We start from the raw sequence: 27,360 nt of genomic DNA, 5'->3' as shown, positions 1-27,360 counted from the left end.
ATTTTGATAAACATAATTTTATATGATCACATACACATAGCTATTGAGCCTTTGTGATCCTCTTCTAAGAATATTCTCCTTTAGCAGTGGCATCATCTTGCCTCTGATAAGAGAGTATTAATGGGTCCTTTCCCTAATGGGAAGCTTAATTTATGATCATATGGAGTCTGAAACATGACTGCTCCTGGGCCCACTCTCCTACAAAGCTATTGTCAATAGTTGTTGCTTAGGCACCCTCCCCATTTCCAGCTACTCAATCCTGATGTATAAATTAAACCTGTGAATTTCATATTGGCATTGGATAGTTATGGGGGGAGGGGAGAAAAGAAAATACTATGGAATGTCAACCAATTTCTAGATTCTGACAAAGCAATGCATATATTCTCCAAAAGAAAATCTTACAAATAGCATGTTTATTACCTAAGAAAAACCAAATGGCACAACCATCATGCAATGAGCTCTGGAAAACTAGGCATTTGATATCACAGTCTCCGTGATGACCATAGAACTTTATTACTACAAATACATCCCCTAAATTGTACCTCATTTCCTATAGAACATGTTCTCTCTCTCTTTTTTTTTTTTTCCTGCCAGTCCTGGCGCTTGGACTCAGGGCCCAAGCACTGTCCCTGGATTCTTTCTGTTCAAGGCTAGCACTATGCCACTTGAGCCACAGCACCTCTTCTGGCCTTTTCTATATATGTGGTGCTGAGGAATAGAATCCAGGGCTTCATGTATGTGAGGCAAGCACTCTTGCCACTAGGCCATATTCTCAGCCCACATGTTCTCTTTTTAAAGAAAGAAAAGGAAGCAATCATAAATTAAAAAGAGCATAAACAGAATTAGGGCTGAAGCATGGAACCTCCTGGGGAGATGGGTAGGAGTGCCCCCACCTGGTAGGTACCATAAATACTCCCTTGGGTCCTACCTTGAGATGTCTGAGCAGGCTGAGATCACTCTACCATCCTCATTCTCCTTGTGGCCCTAATATGCCAAAGAGAATTCATGGCTCAGAGGCCCCTTTTAATCATCTTACTGTCTGTTTCTTTAAGTCACTTTTGCGTTTGCTTTGGGCACTCAGGATGTCTCATTAGAGCTTTATTTTGGGAGTGTGTATGCCATCCCTGCTGGCAATGTCAGGCCCTGGGCTACTAATGTGAACTACCATTTTTTCCAGCTCCTGATGTAGTCATCTGAATAAGAGAAAGTATTGTGTGCACAGGTCGAGTGGAGAAGCTGCTAAGAGTTTGCAACTGCCACTAATATTTGAGCAACTTCAGACAGCATCACAGGACTACCCACAGACTCAATTTCTTCCTAAGGAATAAAAACATGGATCTTCTAGAAGTCGTCCGCTCTCCTCCTTGTTCATGGGAGATAAGGGTTTCACAGTCTTTCCTGTCCAAGTTGGCTTTGAAATGTGATCCTCAGATCTTCACCTCCTGAGTAACTGAGGATGGACAGGCATGAGCCACCAGCTTCTGGCTCCAGGAGTTCTTTCATGCTAACAGTCTATGACAGAAAACTGCTTTTAAATGAAATCTGAGAGGCTACACTGAGAGATGAAGTCCAAAAATAATTGAGAAGAGAAATATCCAAGTGATCGAAGTGAATGGCTTACCTGAGCCACCATCGTATGTTGCTTGTAGCTAATATAGTTAAGGATCACAGAAAAAAATGAAGCCCAAACCCACAGGTTTAGGCTGCTCATATGAATGGGCCAGCCCTTGGACCTCTAGTTGTACAGCTTGTATACCATTGTTTGTATTTACTTAATTATTTATATTTTGATTTCCAAAAAAATGACATACATTAAGGTAACACAAATAAAACTGTAAAAATTAAAGTCTTCAAATTATTCTCAGTCCTTTTGTTTTGGACACACAGAAATTTGTGAGGAAGAAGGTATGATTGTTATTATGTTGTTGTTATTATCTTTAAATAGTTGTACAAAGAAATTGCCATTCAATGAAACAGTTTATGAATACAATGCATATTGATCATTGTCACTCCTTTCATCATTCTTGCTCATCATTTCCACTCCTTCCCACAATTTTCTTAATTTTGTAGGCTATACATTGAATTTTATGACTGCATGCTCCCTGCCCTGACTTCCTCTCTTTGTCTACACCCCTCCCTTTGATTCCATTCCTGGTGGGGCTTTTTATTTTTATTTTTTTTGCACTATGAGTTCGCATTTCTAAGAAATTAGATCGTTTGAATTATCCCCCGAATAGACCATAATTTAGTCAATAAGCTTATAGACACTTGGATCATATCCCCAAATGTTTACTTATATATTTATCAATTAACTTTAAGTTTGCAACAGTTGTTAATTTATCAATTTACCTCTTACCTCTTTTCTTTTTTTCGAATCATGGGGCTTGAACTCGGGGCTTTACACTTTTGCTTGGCATTTTTGCTTGAGTCTGGTGCTCTACCGCTTGACCCATGCCTCTATTTCTGGACTTTTGCTGGTTAATTGGAGGTAGGAATTTCCCAAATTTCTCTGCCCAGGTTAGCTTTGAAGCTAATCCTCAGATCTCAGCCTTTGGGAGCTACAGGCATGAGCCATCAATGCTTGGCTTTTTAGCTCCTTTTTGAAAGTTCTCAATACAGAACAGCCCTCTTACCGGCCACTTTCAGATAACCTATTCTCCTAAAAGATTTTTCTGTGGGTTCCGAATACTAGCCAGTGTTCTATCCTTGTCAGAGCAATAGTGAACTCCTGCAATGTACTGAAATCATGCACCCCATTATCACTCCTAAAACTCTGCCTTAACCCTTTGCCTTGCAAGACAAAAGCTCATAGTAGCCATAAATCATTTTGATGGTGAGGAATAAAGCCTGCTCCCCTAGAGTAAACCCAGATGATGTCTGCATTGCTGGGTTTTAATCACCAGCTGTCTGTAGCTTACACCTGTAGAATCAACTATTCAAGTAGCCATTTCTGCTATCGTTCAACCGCTTTTCATTTCTTTTCTCTTCCTCTTACCATCTTCCTACTCATCCATCAGCCAAAAAGAGGCACATGAAAAAGATGTCTTTTCAAAGAAAGGCATTTTTTTTCTATCTTCAGGCTAACCTGCAACTTGGATATATTCATCAATACTTAATAAAGTAATTTATATCATGCCTTGAGCAGAGGTTCTCAAAGGGCTTTGCAAGTACAGCTTCATAAATCTTTAGCCCAGAATATTATTATTGTATCATAGATAGGAAAAAAATGAAGACACAAAATTGTTACAAGTGTCTCAATGTCTTATGTTGAAAGATATCCCAAGATGTACATTTTGCACCCTGAAACCATGAAGCAAAAGAAAGCACAAGACAGTACCCAGGTCAGAGATGTGGAGGTACCAAGGTACCTGGTATTAGAGACGTTGGCCTTTTCTAGTCACTCAGCTCTTCATGTCTTGGAAGACCAGCTTCCCTGGGAATCCACTGCCTCTCTTGAATTTCCTAAGACTAGATAATGATATTTCAGCACACTGGGTCTTTCTTTTTCCTCTCATTTCTTCTCTCCTGTGTCACCAACTACTATTAATTCTACCCCTGAATTCTCTCGCAAATTCCATTTCCTTTTTCTTTTCACTGATACTGCTTGTCGTAAATCCATTATAACCTTTAACTTTAACACGAGTCTTCTAATTAATTTTCTACCCATCTGACCCACCTTTTATTTCGCCTCCTAGGGTGATATTTCTTTAAGGAAATGCAAATCTGTGTATGCCATTCCCCTTTTTATATATAAAAAATAAAATCTGTGTGTAATCTTTGCAATTTCTTCAAGTTGCATCACTGCTGCACACATTTGTTCCTATTTTAAAATTTCCTTCCTTTTCTTTTTTTAACTACAACTCTAGACTTAAAAAAAAAAATCAATCAGCCCTACCTCCATTGCTGTCAGCTTTCCTGCACACAGCCACTATCTGGGCACAGTCCCACCATGCCACTCAGACACCTAACATATAGCTTAGACTACTATCACCAGCAGGATGAGTTGTATATTTTTCAGTTGCCCTATGACTTGGAAACAAATTCCTGTATTGTGCATTCAGCTCTGTCTTAGGGTCTTTTGTGAGCTCCATTTGACTCCTCATCCTTCTCTTGAGTTCCTGCAAATATTCTTTCTCCTCCATCTGGAGCCTCCATAGTAGTTAGATGTGGGATATATTTCATCTGGTGAAACTGAAACTGCTTTTCTCATTCTTGCTGGAATGGGAAGCAAATGGTTCTTCTCTGGAATGGATTCCTAGTCAGGTATCTCTGCCCCTGCATGGGAAACAATCCTTTAGTGCCAACCCCCCCCCCCCCCCCCCGTGATTGATATTACTTGAGACCTTTTCTCTAGAATCTTGTTAGCTCCCGTGAGTATTAAGCAAAACAGTCACAGAGGCTCTTCTCTGTGCACTTCTTGCACTGTTGGGTTCAAATGGGTCCTCAAATTATGTTTTGATGTCCCTGAAATATCTGAAAAGTAAAAGCAGACATTTCTTATTCTATTATACATGAATCCTTTAAATTCCTGCTCTTCCTGTCTTTTCAGTCTCATTTTTCCCCCCTCATTCCTGTCCTGAGTTTTATTGCAGCAGAAGCCCCAAAATATGTAATCCACTAACATGACCCTTTTGGCCACAGATTCTTATCTCTGTCTTCTACTTGGAGTTCCTTTCTTGGAAGCCCTGACCATCTAACTCTTTTTCCAACATCAAGCCCTCGATCAGATGTTTCTTCCTGTGAAACCTTTCCAGACTTCTCCTGGAGGAGCTTATTGCTTGGTTCCCTATGTTCCCAGAACCACATGATTATCCTAAAACATTGTTAGTACATCCTTACCCACAGTGGTGAACCCTTGGAGGACAGATATAAATGAGTGAATGAAAAGGCCAACAAGTCCAACACAAAGTATATCCTCAGTGCAGGGAAGAAGGTTTTTGCTACTGCAGCATCACAGATGGGCTAGTCCCTTTTCAGGCTGTATAGATCTTCTGCCTTTTTATTTAAGAACATCATAGAAGGAAGGTCTTCTAGTCCCAGTGTACTCTAGCTGAGAAACGAATATCTTATTAAACCACCCCAATGGTATTTTCCACCCAATGTTTCTAAATTAGAAAGGATGACCTAAACTTAGAAACTACACTCTGACATATATCCTGTCCTTTGTAATTAAATATTTTGTTCACTAAGACTTTTTTAACTGTGAAGGAAATCACATTTAATCGTATTAGTAATAGCATTTCCAGAACATGTTAGATTCTATCATGTCATAGTTCATCCTTAATTAGACTTGCAAGTAAGTAAATGGCATGAAGAAGAGATTACTGTGGCATGATGACCCTATGATGTGGAGATTAGTTCTTTCCCTGAACCCAGCTTTCTGTCTTGCTATGCATATATAGTACATGTTCTTTTTCCCTTCCTCTGAGTCTTCACCTTGGCTATTGTAAATTAAATTTAAATGAGCATGGGGAAGCTCCATATTGAAGATTTCCATAGTGGTTGAACTAATTTACATTGTCATCAAGAGTTCATATGTCTTAAAAAAAAAAAAAAAGAATCACCATACTCTTACTAATACTTTTTGTCTGCTCCTTTCTGATTCCAGCCATTCACATGTCATACATATAAGTGCATAGTAGCATCTCATTATGGTTTCATTTTTTATTTCCTTAATTATTACTGTTGGAGAACATTTTTATCTTATGAACTTTTGGGGGGGCTGTTTTTAGGTTTTCTTTTTAAGAAATATCTGCTCGAATCTATTGTACATTTTGAAAGTCAGGCTGTTTTCTTCCTATTGAGTTGAGTTCTTTATTTATTATGAATCCTTTCTCAGATGAGTTGTTTCCAAATATTTTCTCCTACTCTCAGTGTTTGTGTCTTCTCCCTATCTCATTGTTTCTTTCACTTGGTAGATAACTTTTCAGTTTGATCCACTTCCATTTGTCTATCTTGGCATTGGGTGACAGTGTTTTTTGTAGGGGCTATCCAGAAATTTATGTTGAGATTAATGTTGGGGAGCTATGCTCTCTGCTACAATCCAGGTCATTTTTCATCCTCAGGTTTCACAGTTAAGCTTTGGAGTCAGTGTGTGTGTGTGTGTGTGTGTGTGTGTGTGTGTGTGTGTGTGTGTGTGTGTGTGTGTGTTGAAATAAAGAACCCATTTCATTCTTTTTCTTGTGAATATCTCCTTTTCCAAGCATCCCCCCTCCCTGGCCTTGGTGGCACTAGGTCTTGTGCTTTCTAGGTAAGCATTCTAGCACTTGAGACGTACACCTGTTTTTCTTTTCTTTAGTTACTATTTCTGGTAAGGTCTTGTGGTCTTGCCTGGGGCTGAACTCAGAGCCTAATGCTACCTGCATCACATGTATACTGCCATGCTCACCTAACTGACTGAAAATCCATCTTGCTAACTTTTTGTCTGGGTAGGTCTCAAACCGCAATCCTCCAAACATCCACTTCCCAAGTATGGCATTGCAGTTGTGCGTATGCACACCATTCTTAAAGATTTTTTTTTTCTCTGTTGTGTTGTTTTCAAATGGACTTCAAATAGGCTCCCCTCTCTAGAATTTATTTTTTATTTTTGCCAGTCCTGGGGCTTCAACTCCGGGCCTGGGTGCTGCCCATGAGCTTGTTTTGCTCAAGGCTAGTACACTACCACTTGAGCCACAGGGTCACTTCTGGCTTTTTCTGTGATTAATTGGAGATAAGAGTCCCCATGCACTTTCCTGCCCAGGCTGGCTCCAAACCATGACCCTCAAATCTTAGCCTCCTGAATAGTTGGCATTATTGGTGTGAACCGCTGATGCCCGACTGGAATTTTTATCTTTTCCCATGAATCGCTGTTTTAATGCCCAGTACTGGGCTGCTATGGTTTGAACAGCTTTATAATATATTATAAAATTAGGGAATGTGATACCTTCCACTTTTATTGAACATCGTTTGTGTATTTGGGATCCTCTGTGGTTCCATGTGAATTAAAGGGTTGTGCTTCATATTTCTGTGAAGTAACATTTGAATTTTGATAGAGATTGAATTGGACCTGTAGATCACTTTGCCAGATATTTTTTTTATGTTGAGTGAGTAATAATGACAAAATAGTCGATGAATTACCATTATGGTATCTAGTTATCAAAACTGTTATTTCTGAGTCAGTTAAGAGTATAAATATTTAAAATATAAGAAAAAACCAATTAATACTATTATTATTTAGACAAAATAACAGATCCTCTTGTGATTTAATATGGCAGATGTCCTCTGTGTGAGGCCATGTCCCCTGGGCTTGTTCAGGCTCTCTGCACTTCCAACCCCACAGCTTGGCACAGGGGTGGGAATGACTCATCCCTGACTTTGTGCCTGTGCTTGGCCATATGCTTTGTCTGTTTCCAGTGAGTTTTGCTTGGCTTTTGTTGCCAGTCTTCCTGGTTTGGCACAGGGCCACCCATGACTTAGGTTTTCACTGGATCATGGCAGGCCTTAGACCTTTCTCTAGCTACTGTAGCAAATTACCATAAACTTAGTTACTTAAACAATTTATTGTTTCTCACCTCTGGAGGGCAGAAACTTAAACTCATTAGATTAATATAGAAGTATGAAAAGATCTGTATTCTTCTTTAGATATTCTAGTACAATATACAATGTATTAGTTGCTTCAGAGAAATAGACTATATATATGTATGTATATATTTTTCTGTATTCTTATTTGTCTATGTGTGTTGTATGTATGAGCATGCAAGTGCTTGTACTAGGGTTTGAACTCAGGGCCTTGTGTTCTTGTCTGGCTTGCTTGCTTTTAGCTTTTATTCTACCACATGCCTTCAGCCCTACTATTTTCTAGTTGCTTTGAAGATGAAGTCTTCTGGCTGGATTTGAACCACAGTCTTCCAGGTCTCGATCTGGATTACAGGAGGGAGACTGTAATGATGAATCTGTTCTAGCCAGCCTACTTCCTCTGATTTTTCCTACTGAGTCCCTCAAAGGATTAGTACCACCCTGTTAGTGAGTGTCAGCTACTTTCCTCAATCTATTGACTGAAACAATAATTCCATTCAAAAACACCATCGTAGACACATCCAGAAATAACATTGAATCTACACACTCAAGGTGTTGACACATAAAATTAATCAGAACAGGGACAATCTATTTCTTCACCTTTTCTGATTTCTACAGGTTGCTTCCATTCCTTGACTTATCTCCACTTCCTGTTTCTCTAAAGCCAACATTATCCAGCTGTGTCCTAGTGACAGAGAATCCCTGCTTCTGTCATCATACCCCTTTCTTCTGACTCTGAATTTTTTTTTTTTTTTTTTTTTTTTGCCAGTCCGGGGCCTTGGACTCAGGGCCTGAGCACTGTCCTTGGCTTCTCTTTTTGCTCAAGACTAGCACTCTGCCATTGAGCCACAGCGCCACTTCTGGCCATTTATCTATATATGTGGTGCTGGGGAATTGGTGCAGGGCAAGCACTCTTGCCTCTAGGCCATATTCCCAGCCTCTGAATCATCTTTTGCTTCCTTCTTCCTGTGATCACATTGGAGTTGCTCTAATACATCAAGATCAGACTATTAATTTGTCTTATTTCCATCTGTAATGTTAATCCTATTTGCTCTATAACCTGCCATCTTCAAAGGTCCTGGGGATTTCAAGATGTGGTGGGCCTGAATCTACCACAACAGAACGCATAATCATTCATATGGTGAGAGTTATAAGGAGGGGATAGCAGAGTGCAGATGGAGTAGTATATTGATGGACCATATGACCTCTCCACTCACACAAAATGGAATTCCATTCAGGACCTACCACTTGTAACATGTCTTTGGGCAGGTCACCTCACAATAAAAAGGATAAGTTCAGTTCCATCATCAGTTTTAAAATGCAGTGGTTTAGCAGAGTCTAAGCCAAGTGTCAATAGCTCATTCCAATAATCCTAGCTATTCAGTTTGAAGCTAGCTTGGGCAAGAAAGTCTTTGCAACTCGTATCTCTGATTAACTACCTAAAACTCAGAACTAGATCTGTAGCTCAAGTGCTAGAGTGTTAGCTTTGAGCCCTAAGGGACAGTACCCAGGCCCTGAGTTCAAACCACAGGACTGGCACCAAAACAACAACAACAACAAAAATTGCAAAGTCTGAAACACAAGAATAACAATGAGAGTGCTGCTATTTTGGGGCATATCTGTGATGATAATGATGATGATGATGATGATGATGATGATGACAAAGATGATGATGATGATGATGACGATGTAGGTGAGAGTAAATTAGGTAATGTGTGGTGAGTGAACAATGAGGCCTCAAACCATAGCAAAGTTCTTGAGTCTATGTTCATGGTCATAATTACTCAAAACTAGCCAAATCGTATTTACTCCAGTGAAAGCCTGGGAAAACACTGTGCCCTCTTAGCTAAGTTGTGTAAAGTGTCTCATCTGCACTCACTGCCCCTACTGGCATTTGGAATCACACTGTTCACATCTGATCTAACTCTCCAAGGGCATTGTCCCATGGCAGCATCTCGCCATACAGCAAGACACTCAAAAATTCATCCCAAGAACCCCGTGTGGTAGTGTGTACTTTTCTACAATCAGGAGGCTAAGGCAGGAGGATCCACAGTTTAAAGAAAGCTGGAGCTTCCTAACGAGACCTTGTTTCCAAATATCAACCAACCAATCATCCATCCATCAATCAATAGCAGAACCAAATCCAAATTTTCAGAGTTTGAGACTGGTGTCTCCAAATATCTCTTTGTTATCTACTTAGGGTATATTCTTGAAGTCCTTTAAAAGGAAACCCTAAGTTAAATTCACTGTCTTATTTTACAAATCACATCTCTGTGGAATGCTTCAAGCTAATGACATGTTAACAAACAAATTAAGAACTATCACCACATAATGAAATAATAACATCTTAGGCTTCAGAAAGAGTCTAATTGAATAAGAATTTCCTGAAATAATTAGAATATACATATGTATATATACTTATAGATATATAGCAGCAAAGCATAAAAAACTGATAATTAAATACAAATATCAAGTTAGAAATACTTCCTACTTTGTTTCTGATAAAATTAAATAGATGTTTTTCTATTTGTTTTTGGTGCAGATCCTGGGGCTTGAATTTAGGGCCTGGGTGCTGTCCTTGAGAATTTCTGCTTAAGACTAGTGCTTTACCAATTGAGCCACAGCTCTACTTCTCACAGTGGTTATTGGAGACAAGAGTCTCACAAACTTCCCTGTCTGGGCTGGCTTCAAACCACACTCTAGCTACCAGCCTCCTGAGTAGGTAGGATTACAGGCATGAGCCACCAGTGCCTTTCAAGTTTCTTATTTTTTAAAAGGCACTTCCTGTGTTAAATTAAATATGGCACTCTAATGTAGGCTCCGTGATCTCAGGGACCACTTAAAATATGGTACCCTAGTTACAAAATCTAAGCATTTAAAGCAGAAATGAGCACTAGTGACTCTCACGCTCTAATCCCAATGATAGTAATCAATCAGCTAAAGAATCATGGCCATTCTTTCGTATGGTCAGGTAGGACAAAACAGACTGGATGACCCAAAGAAGAATCCAGCAAACCTCCAAGGACTACTGCATTTCATCAGAGAAGGTGGATGGTGGCTGAGCTCTGCAGTTACTGCAAGCCAACATTAAAAGCTGCGTGCATCTTTATGAGAGAAAAAGGATGGCAGCTAAGGTTATATAATGATCTAGCATATTCCTTAAAATTAATTTTGATAAATATGCAAATCAAATATTTTGCATCAAGCTCAATATCTCTTCAGGCACTCCCTCTCATCTCAGCAGCTTCTTATTTCCTCTCTATATTTTTTATTTTCTTTGGCTTTTCATTTTGGGTACTGTGGATCGAACCCAAGATGTTGCACTTTCTAGGCAAGTACTTTCCCAATGAGTTACATACCAGTTCTCTCTTTATGTTTCCTATATATTTAAACATATAAATCTATTCATCGAAAGAAATGACAACTGTTATTAGTATGTATACTAGCTGGAATGCTAAATAATTAATTACAATTCTCAAAGGTTAATGAAAAAAGCATATGAGCAAAAGTTACAAAGTAAAAAAAAACTACATATGTTCAAGAAACACTTGAAAACATATCATCTTCTAGAAGCAAAGATATAGAGACTAAAATGCTACCACTTTTTCTTCAGTACTACTGGTCTATGTTCCTTTGCTAGCCAGTGGTTGTGGGGTTGATACTGTCTTTAAGCCTAGAGGCAGTGGCTATTGATAGCACTTGTCTAAAATAAGTCTCATAATAGACATCAAGGAACTGAATAAATACTTATGAATATTTGTTATAGTTATTAGATATAATTTTAAATATATGTATAGTCTGGGTGCATATGGCTTATACCTATAATTCTAGCTACTCAGGAGGCAGAGATCTGAGGATCACAGTTTCAAGCCAGCCCAATCAGGGAAGTCTGTGTGATTATGATCTCCCATTTATCACGAAAAAGTTGGAAGTAGAGCTGTAGCTCAAGCATTAGAGTGCTAGCTGTAAGCAAAAAAGCTCAGGGAAATGCCTGGGCCCTAAGTTCAAGTCCCAGTATTGGCACCCATGCATACACATGCACACAGGCACACACGCACGTGCAGGCACACACACACACAATACACATCTATATAATATACACGTATGTTAATATGTATTCATCTTACTAATTATAATAATAAGAAATTAAGAATTACAAATATTATTTTTAAAGGATGATTTATAGGGTTGTGTGATTTTAACAGAATATACAGTAATTAAAGTATGAATCATTTTAAAAGGAAAAATGGATAAAAAGAGAGCATGACAAAAATATGCATGTATCCTAATTACTATTATGGAATATATACACCTGAACATATATACCTAGAAAACTAGAATAGTGATTATCTTCCTAATGAGAGATTGGTGTTGATTTTTATTTTCTCTTTGGACTTTTCTAAATCTTATACATTTTCTGTAATAAATGGTTTTGACTTTGATAATAAAAATACTTTAAAAATTAGTTAAGTAACTTTGCCACTTTCAGAGAAAGCGAGAATTTCTTTTAAAAAGAAATTCTTTTTAAAGAACATACATGTAATCCTAGCTAATCAGAAGACTAGATCTAAGGACTGCAGTTCAAAACCAACTTGGGCAGGAAAGTCTGTGAGATCTCATCTCCAATTAATCTTATTAAATATCTGGGAATGGAACTGTAGCTCAAGCAGTAGAGTGCTAGCTTTAAGCAAAAAAGCTCAGGAATAGTACCCTTGCCATAAGTTCAAGCCCCCATACTCACACATATACATATGCACACATACATACACATAAACACACACCCACACGAAAGACACAACATGCTACACACAACATAAAAATATTGGTACAGTGGAAAATGAAAAGCTATGCATTTGTGTTTTTAAATTTTTTAATGATATAAAATGGAATCTACAGAGAAAATATATTTGGCAATATACTCAACAAAGGCACATAACCTACAAAGTATACAAAATTATAAATCAGTAAGAATAGGGAACAACACATCAACAGTTAAAAAAATCAAAGAGAAAATAAGCAAATGATTTGAATAATCAACCTCTGTGAGAGGAAACCCAAATGATTAACAAGTATATTTAGAAGTCTATATAGTCTTAGGCTCATGTCATTAAATACAGTAGGATGCCACAACATGCCCACCACTCTAGTTAAAACAAGGGAAAATATCTGGAACTAGGTTGGGTAACAGCAACCTTCATACATTGCTGGTGGGATTATATATTAATGAGAAAAGTGTTTGGCAGTTTCTATTAAAGATTATTGTATAAACATCCTGTGACTTGAGAGGTCAAAGACTAAATGTACAATGAATAGAAACGCATGTGACTGAAAGACAAGAGCTAGAGTGCTTATGCCAGTGCTAGTATAGTGCTAGTATAGTATAGTATGAGCTACAGAATAGATTAGTGCAAAGTGAATATTAACCAAATAGAATTCAGGCAACAAAAATATAATCTTTCGCCACTACATGAATGAATGTCACAAACAAGGTTGGCCTAAAAAAACCTATTCTCAAAGTAGGGCATTTTGTCTGATTCTAATGATATAAATGACAAAAACAGTTAAGAGGAAGATAGGAAGAGAAAAAGAGATAGGAAGATAGGAAGAGAAGAAGGTAGGGAAAGAGATGGAATGATTTGTCCTGTGGTAACATTGCTTTCATGATTAGAGTGTAGGTATTGGGTCTCTTCAGCCCAGGAAAGTTTATGGAACTGCCCTTTGCAGTTACAAGTCCTTAATGATATTACTCTTATTAACATTAGCTATTCTCAGTAGATTCACCAACTTCACTGTAATTTATTTGACTTTAAATGTCCTTTATTTTCAAGATAGGTACAAATATTTCCTGCCTAAATCCAAAGACCTTTGAATTTCACACACACAAATGTGGTTTTTAAATACTGATAAGAAACTTTGAACTCTATTAGAGTTTATATGATTTCCTACATATTTTAGGGCCACATAACCCTTCTATCTTTAAAGATTAAACAAGCTCCAAATATTTGTCTAACTTCGGTGACATCATTCCACCCAGTGAGAGAATAAACATATCAAAATTATCTTGTTGAAAGTGTTATTGGCTTAAAAATTGTAGTGCAAAATATTTTTCAACTGAATTATTACTGTTGTTGTTATCATTAGAATTACATAAAGTAGTTGTGGCTCAAGCTTAAACATAGAAAGATGGATAAGATACATTAATACCACTTAATAAAGAGTGATGTATGAGAGTTGGAGCTTTCTTTTTCCCTCTTTCTACTCTTAGGTTAAGATAATAGCATTTTATTTTATATATGCTTTGATCATTAAATGCACAATCTGAAATTTTTATTTATGATTATTTTTTGGTTGTAGGGCTTGAACTCAGGGCCTGGGTGCTGTGCTTGATCTCTTTTACTCAAGGCTAATGTTGAGCCCCAGCTTCACTCTGGTTTTCTTGTCTCTAACTGGAGATACACGTCTCACAGACTTTCCTGCCTGGGATGACTTTAAACAGTGATCCTCAGGTCTCAGCCTCCTGAATAGCTAGGGTTACAGGCATGAGCTACTGATGGCCTGCTGTGATTTTCTAAAATAATCTTTTAACTGTTGTCACTATGATTTTCATGATAGATTACATAGACAAACAGGTATATTAAAAAATAATCACCTTTAGGGCGTGACAATAGGCCAGCATAGTGTGTATACTTTTTTAAGACCCTTGTGTGTGTGTGTGCTCTTTCCTGGGTCCTTAGCTTTGTCTTTAGAAGGGATTCTGCTTAATCTCAGAGCTATGGACTGCCATGTGCTGTGGAGGGGTTACTGCAGGCGTAAAACCCTGATCAGGAAATCCTGGCCTTCTTTGGAATCTCAGCAAAGAACATGCAGGCCAAGTCATTTGTGTTCTTGGCAACTCTGTGCGGCTCTGATATCTGTTATTCAGTCTCCTCATCCATCAGTAACTTTGCAGTTGAACATCCAAATGATGTCTTGGTCAAATAAGTTCCCTGGCATTTGCAAACTAAACAAGCATTTGATGGATAGAAAACGCAATGCCAGGCACCTGGCTAGAAATGTTTCACATCTATTGGCTTCAGACACAGGGTCAGAATTGGCCCCTTGATAAACCTGTTGTTTAACTATCTAAACATTTCAGTAACTGAAAAGGCAAAGTTCTTTTATATATGTGCCAGTTCTGGGGCTTGAACTTAGGGCCTGGACCCTGCCATTGAACTTTTTTGCTCAAGGCTAGTGCTCTACCATATGAGCCACAGCTCCACTTCCAGCTTCTCTTCCCTCCTCCTCCTTAATTGAAGCTAAGAGTCTCAGGAACTTTCCTGCTCTGGCTGGCTTCAAAACTCAATTCTCAGATCTCAGTTTCCTGAATAGTTAGAATTATAGTAATGAACCACCAATTCCCACAGCTCTAGGCTTTTATGTTATGTCTTCAACAAGAAGTTCAGAACCTTGGCCAATTTTTCCAAAGACTAGGGCTCTTAGGTATTAAACATAATGATAAATATCTATACCCTATATGCCATATAAATATATTCAGTCTTTTGTTCAGTTATCCTCTTATTGTTACTTTCCCAATAACAACCTTTCTGCTTTTTAGCACATTATTAATTTATATAATTATCAGTGTGAAATTTTAGACTTTGGTCTTGTCACTAATCATAATTCTAAGAGAAAGTAACTATGTGAGACTGTTCATTCTATCCTCAGAGCACACAAAAGTACTTGCACGTAGTATATAACCAATAAATACTATCCCTTTCAATATTTATAGTCTCCTGTGCAGAAGGCACAAAGGTGAATAAAAACTGTATCTGTCCTCAAGGAACTCCTATTGCAATGGAGAAAACTGATCAATGTTTTCAGCGTTTTAGTTGACACATGGAATAGACTTGAAGAACATAAAGCTGGCAAGTAGAAGCATAAAGAGGAACCAGGAAGACTTGGGGAGATGATAAAATCAGAATCATGTCTTGCATGGTTTGGTGTATAGCTCACGGGCAAAACACTTGTCTAGTATGTGTAAGACTGTAGGTTCAGTTCCTAGGAACACACACACACACACACACACACACACACACACACACACACATTTACAAATTGTTTAATTCGATTTTCTTCATCCACTCTTAGGTTCTTTGGGAATAGATGAGTGTCATTGACTGGAATTTCCTCAGACAATAAAAGTTAGCTAGATTTACAAACTTTCAACATCTTTACAAAGTTCTGAAAGCTTCATTTGAAGAAGACAGGATAGTCTTCCCAAGGCAGAATTCTATGCATTTTTGTTGTTGTTGTTGTTTGTACTATTGCATCGTTCAGTCAAGAGCCACTCTAAGCCATCCATAGAGAGTTAGGATAAGGGTACTAAGCCCAAGATCACAGGTTATAAATCCAGCTGGATATTTACAGACAGCTTGAATTAGGGCCTCAATTATTTTGGAAAATTCTCTTGTGATTAAAAACTTTATTTTTTGATCAACAAGAGTTTCTTTTTAATAGTCATCATGGCATTAAGTTGGTAATTTCTCCTGACACTCAGTAGGCTTTTGTGTTATTACTTATAGGTAGAAGCCAAGTTAATAATGTGCTTGTAGTAGCTACTTCTGGGAGAGTGCTACCTGCTACCTGCATTTGTTAGCTTTCCATTGCTGTAACAAAATATGACACATAAACAAATTAAGGAAGGGAAGATTTATTTTGACTCATGGTCTCAGAGGTTTCGGTTGGGGTCACTTGACTCCTTGACTCTGTTGTTTCTGGGTCCAAAGCAGAGCATAATAGCAGGGAACATGTGGCAGAGCAAAGCAGCCCCCTTCATGGGAAATACAAAGAGACAGAGAGAAAAGAGGCTAGGCATAAGATATACATTTCAAGGTAAAGCCCAGTGACCCATCTTCCCATAATATCTACCACCTCCCAATAGTCCATTTAATTAAGAATTTGTAAATGGATTCATCCATTGATTAGGTCAGAGCCCTCATCAAAACAGAAAGCTCTACTTCCAAAGACTGCATTAAGGATCAAGCCTTCAGTATGAGCCTAAAAGGGGTAAATACCTCAGACCCAAACCATAACACTAGAAAGCTATTGGAAAGGAAGCTGCCTCACACCGAAAAGGAATGGACAGTTGCAAGTAGGCCAGGCCAGCTGAGAAACTGTTGTTGCTCCTTGTCAAAATTTTGACTTGATAATAATTCAGTGGCTGTCTTTAAATTTGTAGCCTTTTTGAGAAATTCTAACACTTAACATGGTCTCTAGTGGGCCTCTAACAGATTCATCAAGTTCCAGACTGATCCACGAAGGTAAAATGAATAAATGAATGCAGACAGCCCAGGATACTCATTTCATAGAGGATAATGGTAAGGCTCAGACATACTGAACCCCTTTCTAAACTTGCATATCCAGAGAGTGACAAAAATGATAGCAGATCATGTGACATCAGAACATGACATCCACTTAACAAACTAAAAATTTCCTACTTCTTCATACTTGAAATTTTCAAAACTCAATTCAGTTTTTTTTCCCACTTCTTCACACTTGAATTTTTCAAAACTCAATTCAGGTTTTATTTTGTTTTTGTTTTTGTTTTTTTTGGTTGGTTGTGGGGCTTGAACTCAGGACCTGAGCTCTGTCCCTGAGCTCTTTTTATTAAGGCTAACACCCTACCACTTTGAGCCACAGAGACACTCCTGGTTTTCTGGTAGTTAATTAGACATAATTGTCTCACAGACTTTCCTGCCCAGACTGGCTTTGAACCATGACCCTCAGATCTCATTTTCCTGAATAGTTAGGATTACAGGCATAAGCACCAGAGACTGTCCCCAAATTTAATTTTAAAACTCCAATTTGAAAAGTTTTTGTTTTTTCCTTTAAAGACCTTTTGCCACTATGAAATGTTCATAGCACCAAGCCAGAGATTAAAATTATTATAAGTAGAGAAAAAGAGGGGACCTTAGGAGTAACTAGATAATTATTAGTCTCTGGAAAACTGTATAATACAACATGACAGCTTCTTCTCTTAAGTAGAAACTATTGGAAATCACTAAGCTTTTCCTTTCCAATCGATTGTCATGAGTTATGCCAATTCCCTACAGACATTTGGGCTGTTACCCATCACAATGTCTACAATGTGTTTTCAAGTAAGTACATCACCTGTCTCCTTGTCTTCAATCAGCATCCTCCTCTCAGGACTACCTGTGGAGGTGCTGTTAGCCCCATCAGGCCAGCTTATGTCCAGGATGAAATAAGAAAACAGAAAGACTATTTCCCTTCAAAAAGTAGCTTTCTCCCCTCACCACTCCATGGATAGCTGCTAAACCCTGATCAGCGAGTCAATCTCTCAAATCTTAGAGCAGCTAGCCATCTGGATTACATAAAGAGTTTATCTCTGGAGAACCATCTTTGCTTCTGGACCAGATGAAATGGATGCTGCGAGCTACAGACCTGCCATGGCTCATGGAAATCTGTAGGGATGGCTGGAACTTCACCAGCAAGACAGAGAAAAGGTTACATACTTCCACGGGAGAAACAATGAAGCCAGAGTTTGCCATTTCTGCTGATTGATGATTCTAGTTTCAAATGTGCTCTGCTAACCCTAATCCTGTCTCCCTTGCAGTTCGTGGACAGGGCTGCATGTTTAGAAATGTCTAACCTTTTTTTTTTTTGTTTATTTGTTTTGTTTTTGCTACATGTCAACTTCTAACACTAATGGCAAATGATTTTACTTTCTATTTGTTTTTTTTTCCTTTGTTAATTATTTTTTAAAAAACTTAATGAACATTTCTTTTTGGAATATGCGAATTATTCATCATTGTTCCCGGGGTGTATATTGCATGGCTGCTCAGCTGGAAATAAAATGGACCGGAGGCTTGAACACTTACAATGTAAAGAAACCAGATAGCTTGTGTTCTTATAGACACACAGACAATATTAGGGTCATTTGTTACAGAAGGGTTTAAAATTGAGTTTTTTTTTATTGTTCTGGTTCATACGACAAGGTTACTTTTAATGAAAAAAAAAATAGTCACTGCCTTGTCACCAAATAACTGCCTAATCCCTAGCATCATTCAGAGATCAACCAGAGAGGCAGACCATTATCACTCATATATTGAGAGATTTATTACGAGGCACTGACATGCCTACTTATGGGGGAGGGGTAGGCAACAGTAAGCCAGGGTGGGCTGGAAGGCTCAGGCCCAGAGATGCTACTGAATTTCTCTTGAGGACAGCCTTGACTTTGCTCCTAAATCCATTCAATTGATGGAATCAGGCTCACCAGGATGATTGAGGATTGATCCCTGTACCTCAAGGTCAGCTAATTAGCAAACTTAATTCCCATCCTCAACTTTAATTCTACCCTGCAATATAACTTAACATGTTCCCAGACTGTGAGAAGCCTTGTAGACTAGCACTATTACTACTACTACCTCTCTCTCTCTTTTCTCTCTCTGTCTCTAGCTTCTTTCCTAATCTGGTTCTTAATCAGGTCTATGACTTTGTTTTCTTTCTGAGATACCTGTGATTATGACAAAGAACTCACCCCTCCCCATAGCTAATGATCCTTGCAGATAAGAAAATTTGACAGAACTTTCTCTATCCACACTCATTGTTATGACTATATTGTAAGCTATGACTTCCAATCTCTTGATGAAGTAGTATATGTTGTTATTCGATTTTGGAAGAACATAGGAAATTAGATGTGCTGTGAGTACAAAACCCATCTATGTATATTGAGATGGCATCAGCAATATTTATTTCCATTGAAGCCTCAAAATAATAATTGTTCTAAGAAGGATAACTAAATATTAAATTGCATAATGTACATCAAATCCTGACTCCAGTGTCACCTTTCTGTCCTCTTTCCTCATTCCAGCCCTATGCCGAGCTCAGCAATCCAGTCCCCAGCCAGCCTTGCTCTGCTGGGTTCCTTGGCCATTTTGCCTCAAACACCCTCCTCACTACCTGGTTACTTTGGATATATGCTCTTATCTGTTAATTGTCTACTGAAGTGTCACTTCATTCAGGAAGTCTTCCGAGATCAGCTTCATCTTTGGTGGCCTCACTGTGTTCACCTTTATCCAGCCCTTATCACAGTCCATGCACATTTCTTGTTTCTTTCTGTGCCTTCCTCTGGAAGACCTGCCATCTTGCTATCCCTATAATCCAGCATAGCACTGTAGCACATGATGGACGCCCTGTACATACCATGGAATAATTAATGAAGGAAGGAAGCCTATTGGCTCCTTATTCACTCAGGCCATGGTTATAGGGTCAATTAGATGGTTACACCCCCATTCACTACTTTGCTTCCTCTGAGGAAGGCTTGCTTGGGGACAATGGTGTAGATTTGTGTGCTACATATCCAAGAAGAATGCTTGCAAAGGCCCAGATTGTGTGTGTGTGCCTCTTGCTGGTGTTTTGTTTTTTTTTTTATTCCTATGACTCCTAAGAGACACTTGGAACATAGCATAAGGAGTAGAATGCTATGGCATTGAGAAGTAATAACAGCGTGGACAGCAGGCAGAGCACAAGTTGTCAATACCACCACCTATTGAACTCTGGGAGATAACAATCTACATAAGACTTTTAAGAAGCTTATGTTGGGAGAAGAGCAAAATCTGTATTGAATGCTTTAGAAGAAACATTCTCTGGCCTCTAAACTGTTTTTAACTTAACAATACTTGGTGACACCAACTGTGTTAAGATGTTGTTTTTGTTTTTTTCTATAGCAATCAGTTTTCCAATTCTCCAGACACCACGAATAATTCAGTTCAGTTCTTTGCCCCTCAGTCAGTGCATATCCCACAGGCTAAAGGCTCGGTCCCACAGATTTCTGCAAGCCCTGGGTTACCACTTGCACTGTAACCAGCTAGCTATCCATTGAGGTCTTCACAATCTCCTCCTCAGGTTCAATAATTCACTAGAACAAGTCATTTAATGTGAAGAAAGCACATGCCATACAATTACAAGTGTATTGTAAACAACACAACTTAGAAACAGCCCAAAAAAAGACAAGATATGCTTAGGGCAAGGGATGAGAGACATAAGCTTTTAAACCCTCCCAAGAATACCAAGCTCTCAAGACCTCCATGCATTTGCCAGCTTGGGAACTCTTCACACCCCCATTCCTAGAAGCTTTTAATTACATAAACACCACTGCCTAACCCACTGCCCCTTGGTGCTTTACTAAATCCCTGTGCCTCTCCCTCCCCATCCTGGGAGAGGAAGGTAAGGCAGAGGGTTGCAAACTTTTAATCATGCCTTGCCTTTCTGTCCAGGAGCTTGTTCTCTTCATGTCCAGGGGCTACATGTTCTCAGATATGAAGCTAAGGATTTCAGACATTTCAAAGGTTTTTGGAGCCAAGTGCCAAAAAGTAGGAGTAAAAGACATATGCTGCATTGTAGAACTTAGCATCTCCCTTAAATTATGTTATTAGAAACACAGCCACTATGGAATACAGAGCAGTAGAATTGAACAGAATTGCCCTCCAAACCTTCTTTCCACTGGCCTCACAAGCAAGGTGCTGGCCCACAGTTTTCCTCATCAATCACCTCTAATTCTCACTGGTGCTGTGACTAGCCTGACTCATTAGAAAGACATTCATTGTTCCAGTTCTTTTCATTCTTCCCTCATGGGGCAAAAGAGATGGAAATGGAAAAGGAGGACATAGATTTGTTTTAGTGATGAATGTAAGAGAAAAATCAATGGTCTCTTACCTAATCTGAGAGTTGACTTCTTTTTTCATTCGCAGCTCCGATTCTTATTGTAAACACAAATAATTGTTTAAAGCTCTTGTTCTTGATTTTGGCATGTAGGCGACAGGAGAAGCCAAATAACATATCCCCCAAAGATCATAAAAGCATTTGACTTGTACAGAATAGAAACTTTAATCTTCCTGCTTTATTCCTTCTGCTACTCATCCATCTACATTTGAAAGGACCTTTTAATTTGTTTTTCTTAAAAGTGTGTTTTTTAACTTGTTTTTTTGTGCTTGCTCAAAATCAGACTGTGTGCTGGGTGTTTGGTTGCCATATAGTAGTTTTAATGCTGGCCAGAGAATAACCAGAATAAATGCGAGATTAGAAATGTTCATCTACCAATCAATTTCTTGCAGTTGATAAGCAACAACAACACAAAATTCTCAGCACCAGGGTAGCATACCCATTTCTTTAGCTCTGCTGATTGGGTGGGGCTGGCCAGTGTTTAAATGGCTCTGTTCAGAAGCCTGTTATCATTGGTTCAGGAGCTGGTGCCTAGCCCAGAAGTCCTCATCTCGTGGCAAAGGCAGAGACAGAAGGCTCCAGACTAAGTGTGCAAGCACTTTCCAAAATTTTGTATTACCTATGCTTCAAAACACTGGCCAAAATATAATGTTCATATTACATTCAATATTCCCTAGAAGCTAGGAAAAATTTACTTGTGAACACTCAAAGTACATCCAGATAGAATAGAGTCAAATAAGACAAGATATAGTTACTTTTTCTCTGCATAGCTAGGACAATGACGATCTGAGCAAGTTCTAATGTGCGATACTTAGAAGTGTACTTTAATAAATTGAGCATTATGAAAGGGGATGTATGATTGGTTGGTAATGCATAGAAGCATGAAAACTTTCTTCTGTAACTTGTATATGTTTAGTAAGGAAGAGGCAGCAGCCTTCAGTGGGGAAGGGTAGAGACTCCAATATCAGGTAAAGCCATATGCACGGCTCAGTCTACAACATGGACTCATTTCATCACCATCCTATGCTTTTGTTTCCTCTTCTTTAATTTATAATCTTGTGAAAACAAGATAAAAATAATACATAACACATACATATTCAATAGTAATTACTATGCAATTCCCAAAGCAGAATATATAATATATTTCCAGTTCTAAGAGACTGGTGATTACTAAGAGTCAGTGGTCTCCCATGTAGCCATCTTGATGTCTCATCCTCATTGTCCCCTGAACCTTCTGGGTAGGAATATTTGCTTTCTGCTCCAGAAGCCTTTGTACTCATTCCAGGAAGTGGCTATCATTTGTGCTGCAGATGCTCCCAGGAGACATCGTCTACCATGTCTTCATGAGTCACCATCTCTAGAGGACTTGGCTTTCCCCCAGTCTGCTCTATAAAAGGCCGGCTCTCCGCCACACCTTGGGATAGCATGGAAGTCCTCTTTTCTGAGACCAGAATTTGACAGAAGATGGAGCTGTAAAGAAAGATTCTAGACTCATCACAGCCGCTGAAAGAGGGTCTCCTTGCACAGCTCCCTGTTTCCTGAGAGCATATTAATTATGCTCTAGACACACCAGTTCAGTGACATTGCCATTTAATCATGTCCTGCTTCTGTTATCAGTGCTGGAATTTTTCTACACCTAGCATCATTACCTGGTCTGTCTGGGATGGCTATACCTTTAAGACCTGGGACTGCTGGCTGCTAGCCACTCCCACCTTCCCCCCCTCCCCCGTATGGAACCTCCCCCAAACCAGCCCTGACTCTCCTCTGCAAGCACGTGTCTCATAATGGTGCCAGAGACCAGTCCTTGGGGGACTGTGGTCTCCCCCTCTGTGGGAAGTTCCGTGATATCACCGTGATGGACATGCTCACCAGCCTACCTTTAGCACCTGGTCAGTCCCTCCCCCTCCCTCATCATTACTGTTATATAAACCCCTCCCCTGAATAAAACTTTCGGAAGTCGGTAGTCCATCAGACAGCTCCCTGAAATCTCCATGTCCAGTGTCTGCTCTTAAAAGTAAGGGGGGCTTGGGATGGGTGGTTTCGGCGGCCCTACTCCATCTCAGTTTAGCCCCAACCGGGACATGCTCTGGCCTCTCTTGGGTGGGAGAAGCGTGTAGGGCTGTCCCCACAGCCAGTGAGTGTAGTGTGACACTGGTCTATCTCAAGATACTGATATACCAATATTTCCACTACAGTAATCAAACTTCCAGGTTCCCATTGTACTCTGTATACCAGGATTTCAAATGTCCTCAACAGAGTACTGCTATATTCAAGGTTCAAGGTCAAGTGGGGTTGAGATATGCTGGACACTGTAGTTTCATTTAAGAGATTGATAAATCATCACTAAAAATCTGTACCACCTTTAAAAAATCCATTTCATCTCAATTCACCATTACACAAGCTTACTTAATCATAAAAATCCTTTAGTTACAGCCATGTGCTAGCAGCTCACACCTGTAATCCTAGCTACTCTGGAGGCTGAGACTTGAGAATCAAAGCTTAAGGCCAGCCAAGCTAAGAAAGTCAATGACATTCTTGTCTTCAAATAACCACCAAAAAGCCAGAATTGGAGTGGTGGTTCAGTGAAAGAGCTCTAGTCATAGCAAAAAAGCTCAGGGACAGTGCCCAGGACCTGAGTTTGAGACCCAGAACCAGCACGCACACACACACACACACACACACACACACACACACACACACATCTCTTAGTTACTAACATCTAATAATAGCATATAGCACTAGCATTCCAAGGAATACCTTTTGGAGAATGCTGCTCCACAGGATAAAGCTTTATTCCTATTCATTTCAAATATTGCTTCTACAAAATATTCTGCTTTGGAATACCATATACCAGTGATCTACTTTGTTCTTCTCAAGTTTCATATGATATCAGTAAATTTAGTACCTAAGTGGCTACATGATTACAATATAAATCTGAAGTACATGCAAATTATCCAGGAGTTTGTATAGTATTAGACCTATCATAAAAGATACAATGCAGTGGGTGAGCAATTAAGTAGTTTAATAAAATTAGAAAGCAGAACAAAAACCATAAAGCTACCAACTAGGAGCTAATTCATCTACCATACTATTATTTCTGTGCAATTAATAAACATGGCATGACTCTGGAGTTAAAATAAATATTATCGTTCCCACTGTTATGTGGATGTACAGATTAAAAGTTTAAGATGTTTCAGCTAGACAAGTATATAATTAGAATAATTGTGTATTTTGCCTAGGTCTTCAGTTTTAGAATGGGTAAATGTGATTAAGTATATTATTTGTCTACATGGAAATATTACAATGAAACTTTCGATAGTGGACAATTGCATCATTTTTTAAAAGTCATCAGCTTTCCAGTGTCTAGAAAGTTGACTTACTTTCTCTAAAAATAACAATTCCAAGAGGTTTGTTTGTATATACTCCTAAGCCTTAGAGTAATCAAACTGAATTCAGATTTGGACATTCGTTTTTGGAGCAATCGCTTTTAAAGTTAGGCTGCATCATTCCTATTATGAAAGAAATATTGATAGGAAATGGAATATCTGGATCTTTGATTAGTTCTGATAAATCTGCTCATAACTCACCTTATATTCAGGATTCTTCTTCTTCCTTGACATCTTCCTCCCTATTCCTATATACCTTTTCTACCCTCTTCCATTCAATTCTTTTCCAACTTCACCCCCAAGAAAAAAAGTCAAGATGAGTTATTATCTGGAGAGTGAAGAGAATCTGATACTCTTATAAAACATTTTATTTTAACTATTGTAAAACCCAAGAAGATGTTCTTTCTCCATTTATAAAAAGAATGAAACTCTCCAATCTTCTATTTCTGTGAGCTCCTGTATCTCAGCTGAACCTGAATAGGAGTAAATGTTGAAAATGCCTTCCTTCAGATTATGAAACTGACACGCTGCCTACTGCGCTAAGGAGGCAATTTTTTTTTTCTTGCCAGTCCTGGAGCTTAGACTCAGGGCCTGAGCACTGTCTCTGGCTTCTTTTTGCTCAAGGCTAGCACTCTGCCACTTGAGCCACAGCGCCACTTCTGGCCATTTTCTATATATATGGAGCTGAGGAATCAAACCCAGGGCTTCATGTATATGAGGCAAGCAGTCTTGCCACTAGGCCATATTCCCAGACAAACGACTCCAAAAGAAATACTTACAAAACCATTTGGTGTAAACCAACTGAACAACTCATGGGGAGAGAGGGAAAGGGGAGGGGCAGGGGGAAATGAAGGAGGAAGTAACAAATTGTACAAGAAATGTACCCACTGCCTTACCTATGAAACTGTAACCCCTCTGTACATCACTTTGACAATAAATAAGTAATTATTTTAAAAAATAAGAAAATGCCTTCCTGTGCTATTTTCTTTGTTTTCAGTCGGTCACGAGGTTTAAGGTCAGGGCCTGCACACTTGTCCCTGAGCTATTTTTCTTAAGGTTTTCTGATGGTTAATTGGAGATAAGAGTCTCTCAAACTTTCCTGCCTGGGCTAGCATTGAACCGTAATCCTCAGGTCTCAGCCTTTGAGTAGCTCCAGGCATGAGCCACCAGCACCCAGCTTTATTTCTTAAAAAAAAAAAAAATTGTAAAAGTGATGTACGGAGGGGTTATAGTTTCATACATAAGGCAGTGAATACATCTCTTATCAAACTTCTGACCCCTCCCTCATTTTTCTCTCACCTTTCCTCCTCTTCAATTCCCTCCCCCTCCACCCAAGTTGTACAGTTGGTTTACAGCACATTGTCTTTTAAGTATTGCAGTTGCATTGGTTTATCTTTTATCCTTTGTCTCTCCATTTTGATGTTCTCCTTCTTTTCCCTAGTTCTGCTAAATGTATATATATAATACCCAGGGTACCAAAATCAGATACAGTGTCATCAAGGGTAAAACCACAGGAAGAACAACAAAAGAAAAAGGCATAATTTTACACTGTAAATTGAAAATAACAACAATGATAAGCCCCTTATTTCCGTAACTTGGGGGTCATTTTGCTTAGCATCATCTTCAAGCATTTTTTTCTTTTTAAAAAATTCTCCATGAGATAGGCCTAGCCTTATTCCTCAACATGACTTGTTATTATAGTTGATAATTTAAGAAACAATTTCATCAATAATACATATATAAAATATTTAGATCAACGTTATCTTCATTTCTTTCTCCCTTCATTCTAGAATTTTTAATTTACAATTGTTCATGACATTACAGTTATGTACTGAAATGAGGTAAGAAATCCTTTGATGGAAAGCTGGATAAGGCTTTTCCAGATGTACTAAATTACATTCACAAAGTGGGAGACAATTTCCTCTAGACTTCAAAGAAATGTATGAGAAGCCTATTGCTACAATCATGAGTTCAAAATGGCTCCTTCAGGGCTGGGGATATGGCCTAGTGGCAAGAGTGCTTGCCTCATATACATGAGGCCCTGGGTTCGATTCCCCAGCACCACATATACAGAAAATGGCTAGAAGTGGCGCTGTGGCTCAAGTGGCAGAGTGCTAGCTTTGAGCAAGAAGAAGCCAGGGACAGTGCTCAGGCCCTGAGTCCAAGGCCCAGGACTGGCCAAAAAAATAAATAAATAAAATAAAAAACAAAATGGCTCCTTCATTCCTTATGAAACATTGGAAGAACACAATAGCTTACTGCGTCCGTGAGGAATGACTCAAAAGATAAAATGTATGTGCCAGAAACTGGTAGCTTGCACCTATAATCCAAGCTACTCAGGAGGCCTGAGACCTGAGGATTGTAGTTCAAAGCCAGCCTGGGTTAAAGAAAAGAAAAAGAAGTGTACAAGACTGGAAGTAGAGGAGAGGCTCAAGTTGTAGAATATAAGCCCTGAGTAAAACAAGCCAAGTGCAAACACACAAAAAATACATGAATCGAAAGAGCATTCTTACTACTTTCATTATGAAATAGTTTATTTCTTGATAGGCAATAATTAGACCTTTTATGAGGACACAGAAGCTGTTTTCGTGCACCGTGGAATTATCAATTTAGGCTATGGGTGACTCATATTCTTAAAACATTTATCACTTCTTTGTGATGAAAATATTCAGAAATCTATGCCTATTTTTATTTATATAGC

Source organism: Perognathus longimembris, chromosome 3 (assembly GCF_023159225.1).
Source record: "Perognathus longimembris pacificus isolate PPM17 chromosome 3, ASM2315922v1, whole genome shotgun sequence".
Lineage (NCBI taxonomy): Eukaryota > Metazoa > Chordata > Mammalia > Rodentia > Heteromyidae > Perognathus > Perognathus longimembris.
Note: the sequence above shows the minus strand (reverse complement) of the source record.